This window comes from Belonocnema kinseyi, chromosome 5 (assembly GCF_010883055.1).
Source record: "Belonocnema kinseyi isolate 2016_QV_RU_SX_M_011 chromosome 5, B_treatae_v1, whole genome shotgun sequence".
Classification (NCBI taxonomy): domain Eukaryota; kingdom Metazoa; phylum Arthropoda; class Insecta; order Hymenoptera; family Cynipidae; genus Belonocnema; species Belonocnema kinseyi.
In genome coordinates this window covers 61,789,502-61,796,239 of record NC_046661.1, presented here as the reverse complement: position 1 = coordinate 61,796,239, position 6,738 = coordinate 61,789,502, and positions in this window count along the sequence as shown.

The following is a 6,738-nucleotide window of genomic DNA, read 5'->3' as shown; positions in this document are numbered from 1 at the left end:
CAGAAACACGAGAACCTGCATGGAAAAATGCATGGACATAAAAGAAGCTAGAGAAGTATGCCAGGACAGGAAAGTATGGCGGCAAATAGTTAATAAAAAGAGCGTCAGTAGAGTGAATGAAGCCTGCAACAAAAGACCTTGGCCACTAATGGACCCAAGTGGGGAACCTTACATAGCGACTTCGTGAGGTTCTTCGCTTGGGGTGATTGCTAGAGATTCATCAGCAACTGGGTCGGAGCAGTGTTGCGGAACGAACGTGTTATTTACTTAAATAGCACGAGAATTCTGGATCAATCTGAAAAATCTCTATCCCCTCCACACACTACTCCTATCCCCTACCGAGTGAGTCACGCCTACCTCGAAAGGGAAATCGCTTAATGGTGTAATAATAATAATAATAATAATAATAATAATATAAGTATATAGTATATAATAAAAAGTATTTAATTAAATTTTTAATTTAAATTTGAATGAAAATTTAATTAAATTTTAATTTAATTTAATTTAAATAATATAAGTATAAGTATATAGTATAAGTATAAGTATATATATAAGTATAAGCCTGTGACAAAATTTCGCCACAGAAATGTTTTTTAATAATCTAGAGGTGACTGTTGTTACCTCCAAAGCTCGTGGCCGCTAGTAATTGTATACCTACAACATCATCGCAGGAGGTTTCAACCATCGTATCTAATCTCATCAGTCACTTGACTTAGTCCGTGGCTATGATGTATCACTGGGTTTACCCGAGTAAAAGTTTAATAAAAACACATAATAATAACATGGCTCTGCCATGACGCTTTGTAAATTCCCAAGAATTATTTATTATTAAAACAATTTTCATTAAAGAAATTCAGATTCGGGCTTTTTTTAAAGAATAGACTTAATTTTTATTAAGGAATCAACTAGAAATATTTTTTGGGTGACTCTTGATATGACACATAGAAAATTTACAAGAAGCCTGAATAATTTAAGCAATTTTGATAAACATATTTAGAGTTCAGCAGCTTTTCAACTAATATCCCCAATTTGTGTACGCAGTCAAATAATAATGTCTTGTCGATGACACTTTTCTGTGATATTTTGCAAATTCCACAGAATTACTAATTGTTTAAACAATTTTCATGCAGAAATTCAACGATTAACTATTTTTCAGCGAATAAGCTCAACTTTTTTACGGAATCAAAAAAAATGTACTTCCAGTTAATATTTTCTACTGTACCATTATTACTCTTCTCTAACCGGGGATTGACTTCGTGTATGTTTATATTCTCAACTTCATTACTGCACTTGGCTGATTTTAATAAGTGATCTTACATATACCAAAAAATGTATTAATTTTTGGTAGTAGTTCTTTTGTATTTTAAACTTATCTCGATGATATTTATTTTGATCTAGAGATTCGTTCAATTTGCGTTTACTTTGTCCTTTCCCGTAAATTGCAAAGAAAATACACTGGTCAGTGCGTACTCAGTGCTATTTCTTCAGCACTACCTGTACTACTTGTTTTTTATACCTGAGTTCCCCTTCAAAGGTCCATTTTAATTTTTAAAAGGCTATTTTCACCCAATAAATATAGTCTATGAGGTCCTTGAAACTGTGTGTTAGTATTGTATAATATACCATGCTTAAAATGACAGGTTGAAATCCAATTGAAACCGGAAAGGAACCGGTTACGTACCCTTTCGGTCCTTACCCGGTTCTATACGGTCTTAATTTGGTCTTTAATTTAATTTTGTGAGATCTATCTGGGTCTACCCGGTCTTTATCCGGGAAATGATAATGAAAATAAATTCTTTAAATATTTTGCCGGCGGATTTCCGGTTTTTATCTGGTCAATGGTAACAAAATGAAAATAATCATATAAAATTATAATTCTACCCGGATCCTATCCGGTCTCTATATGGCAATCGACGCTTGTGAACCGGTTACCTGGTGCTACCCAGTTCCTATCTGGCATATGGAACCAGAAATTAAAATAGGGTTACACTTTTCTACCTGGTTCCTATCCGGTCTCTTTAAGGAACATGGTCACTTGTAAATTATTAAGTGAAAGTGTAACGGCTACCTGGTTCTACCCGGTTCTTTTCTGGCAAATGGAACCAGGAATTAAAATAAGGATGTACTTTTTTACCCGGTTCCTATCTAGTCTCTTTAAGGCACATCGCCACCTGCAAATTATTTCTTCAAAGTGTACCGGCTAACTGGTTCTACCCAGTTCCTATCTGGCAAATGGAACCAGAAATTAAAATAAGAATATAATTTTTACCCGGTTCCTATCCGTTCTCTTTAAGGCACATGACCACTTGTAAATTTTTCAGCTCTTTACTATAACCTCTGACCGATTTCTTAATTATCTTCACATGTCACTTGGCTTATTTGTTGATATTATTTATCATCGAAATATTGTACATATTTCTATAAAATTCTCACTAAAGATAAATCAATTTTTTAACTTCTTGGCTGACCTACATATAATCTGAAAAGGTTTCCAATAGGGGCCGATAAAAAAGGGGTACGTATTTTTGTGTTCCTGATATAATCGTTGATCACTCCAATATTCCTGATAAATTCACTAAATATTCCCATACACGTATTCTTTCAATATTCCTAGATATTCCTGGTATTCTTTATAATCTCGAATATTTTTGATATTCCAAAATATTTCAAAATATCCCTCAATATTCACAAATATTCTGATATATTCCTCGCTTTTCTTTTGCGCTCTACAAGTTTTTAAAGATTTCGAATTACACCAAACTCTCGTTTTCAGTCACCCCGTTCTCAGCCTTCCTAGAACTGGTGACTCACGCAATTTCTTAGGGAAGTACGGCGAGAGCGATTGCGACCTCATATATATAGATATATATTACAATTGAACACGAGTCAGCCGGCCCACACTGTTTACGTGTCTGTCCTCCCGAAATCAGTCCGAGGCCATTTGAAGGCCAGCCTTCAAAGATTAAAGTTTATAAATGAATTTAAAAATATTTTAAGTAATTTTAAAGAATTTATAAAAGATTTTAGAAAAATTCCAAAAAGTGCAAGAATTTTCAAGACACTTTAAAAAAGACTTTCAAATACTTTTTATGAGATCAAGATATTTTTATGGATTTTAAGGGATTTTGTGGCATTTCAATGGATTTCATATCGTTTAAAAAGTCGGTAAAGGAATTTAAAATATTACAAAGCATTTAAAATTATTTTTAAAAAATTCAAAAGAGTTAAGGATTTTCATGTGATTTGAAAATATTTTCATTTATTAAAAGAGATTTTCAGGAATTTCAAAGGATTTAACAGGAGTTATTTGATTTTAAAAAATTTTAAGTTTATAATCGAATTATATACAGTACCCATGTAGAAATCCGGTAGATGTTATCTGATCCGAGATAGAACCCAGTCAAGTGCCGAGTATAAATGAGGTCCAATTCTGACAACAAACCAGATATAAATCTTGAAAGTCCCGGATGAGAGCTATATAGAAGTCGGAGATAAAAATATCAATCCAGATAGAATCCGATCAAGGATCGAGTATAAACCGGGGACAAGATCCGGGTAGGTTTCGGATAGAAATCACCTAAATACCGGGTCGACGTTTTAAGGAACCCTACAAGACCCATGTAGAAATCCGGTAGATGTTATCTGATCCCAGATAGAAGCCAGTTAAGTGCCGGGTATAAACCAGGTCCAATCCCGACTACAAACCGGATAGAAATCTTGAAGGGGACAAGACCCGGGTCTAATTTCAATAGCGCCAGATAAGAAACAACTTCCATCCTGTTCTTATCTGGATTCTATAAGTAATTTTAAGTAGGGTAGTGCTATTGAAAATCGGTGTGCCTACACCAATGCGACCAGGCTACCAAGTAGACCAGCTGAAAGGGATTAGAAATCAAAATTTAAATTTTGTAAAATTGTTAAGTTATCTTCTAGAAGGTTAGAAATTCAGAATCTACGGGTTTCGATTATTTCATATATCTAACTTTTTCTTTTGGATATTTAAAATTGGAGTGAATATAACGTATCTCGTAAATGGAATGAGATACGCCAAAACAGACAACATTTTTTAATTCAACTTCAAAGTAGTATTTATGGTAGGATATAAGTTATAATTATAAATATTCATAATGAGAAAAATCATAAATTAAACAAGTTTGACTAATTTAAAGAAAATTCTAAAATGGGAGACGGTTTGGTTGCGGCCAGGTACTGTAAATAACTCTGACCGACGGGTACGTGAAGAATACAATAGAAACATTATATGACCGTCCCCTCAGTGCGGTTTAGTTGCTGTAAACCGGCACAAACAGCCACTGAAAAACACACTGGCGCACAATGGGGTATTTTGGATTTGTTCGTGCGAAAAATCGACTACTCGTCAATTTTCAACCAAATTGAATTTTTTTTTTAATATTCGTGAATAAATTTACTGCCGGATAGATTCGCCACTATTACGGTTTGAATCGTCAGTACGTCAAAAAAAACGTCGATCAACGTCGGCAGTCGTCGGCCGATTTTTAGACTATTCAGATGTCAGTAATATTTGGTAATTCGTACAAACAATGCTTCATGCTCATTGCTATCTATGTTTTCAACCAATAAGTGCAAACCGTTCTATTCTCATTCTATTTTTGCAATAAGTTTTACAAATTAGTTAATAAACGTTCATATTTTCATTTTCAAATTATTCGACCGAGAAACGTTTATTCTGAAGAAATCAACGAAAGAGTACTTTATAGAATTTTAAATCTTTTTTTCTTACAATTTTTATTAAAATAAACATAAAAACTGTAAGAAAAAAGATTTAAAATTCTATATTATACTCTTTCGTTGATCTCTTCAGAATAAACGTTTCTCGGTTTAATAATTTGAAAATTAAAGTATCAACGTTATGAACGTTTATTAACTATTATTTAAAACTTTTATTACAAAAATAGAATGAGAATAGAAAGGTTTGCACTTGCAATGGTTGAAAACATAAATAACAATGAGCATGAAGCATTGTTTGTACGAATTACCAAATATTACTCACATCTGAATAGCCTAAAAATCGGCCTCTCTTCGCACAACTAGATCTTTATCGTATGATAAATTTCAAAGTCGTTGCGAAATTTTTTCTGGCTCCATTTTTACAAAAATCCAAAGTAAAATGCCCATACCAATTTCAATAGCTAGCGCAACCATACACAACGAGGTTTCTTTATTGTGAGATAAAAGTGCGAAGTCATTACAATAAATGATGCGCACGCTAGTTTTTCATTTATTTAAAATCCCCACACTAAAATGCAAACATGCACAAGGAGGTCTCCACATAAATGTGGAGTGCAAAGTCGCATCCGAATTCTGAAGAATCTGGATAGTTTAGTGAACGGAAGTTTGTGAGTCGAGTAGGAGAATCCGTTGTGAGTAGCGTCCTTTTTTAATATGACGCTTATTCAATTAAAATTCTGTCATTAATGACAGGTGGATGAATGAACCAGGAGACACTCCCTTCTTGCAGACCCTCGAGTAAGAAGTCCTGGTAATTAAAGAGACCTGGTACCGGTATCGCAATCAATTGATAAAGTCCATTGGTGCCACGCTATCCCTACTTATTAGCTGATGGCACGCGCAATTGATCGTATGATCCGATGATTTCGTGAATTATCCCTTCGCACTACCTGGCTGTCCACTAGAGCCAGGAGCGTGTCAATATAAATATTCGCCCGTAGCTGTATTAAATCAGACATGCCCAGCTAGGTGAACTTCCCGCCAGAAATACATGTACCGCGTCCACCTCTATTTCTTTTGGAGGGCGGGAATGGTGGTAGAGGCGTGCGAGTATATCTACTCTGTGACATCACGTTGCGCTGCAGATTTATGCTAATTTATGCTGCAGAAAAAAAATTTAGTGCCCGGTAATTTTGACCAAAAACATGTGGTAATGCTAGCTTCAGCTAAAGCCACAACTCCGGTATGCGAAACTCGGAAACTATTAGTGGTATCAAATTCTACTTTGCACAGGAATTTAGTGCTAATTAAGTGCTCTCGCTTTGTACTATTCGAAAAATCCGGGCACTTTTTTTTTACCAAAACGTGTAGTAATGCTGACTTCAGGTGACTCTGGTATGCGAAACTCGGAAACTATTAATGGTATCAATATCTGCTTTGCGCAGGAATTTAGTGCCAATTAAGCGCTAATATATTCTGCAAAAACTAAATTTTGTACCGGGTAATTTTTATCCAAAAAAATGTAGTAATGCTGACTTCAGGTGACTCTGCTATGTGAAACTCGGAAACTATTAGTGATATCAAGATCTGCTTTGCGCAGGAATTTAGTGTTAATTAAGTGCTAATATATTCTGTGAAAACTAAATTTTGTGCCCGGTAATTTTGATCAAAAACATGTAGTAAAGCTGACTTCAGGTGACTCTGGTGTTGTGAAACTCGGAAACTATTAGTGATATCAAGATTTGCTTTAGCAGTAATTTATTGCTAATTAAGTGCTAATATATTCTGCAAAAACTAAATTTTTTGTCCTGTAATTTCGATTAAAAACATGTATCAATGCTGACTTCAGGTGACTCTGCTATGTGAAACTCGGAAACTATTAGTGATATCAAGATCTGCTTTGCGCAGGAATTTAGTGTTAATTAAGTGCTAATATATTCTGTAAAAACTAAATTTTGTGCCCGGTAATTTTGATCAAAAACATGTAGTAAAGCTGACTTCAGGTCACTCTGGTGTTGTGAAACTCGG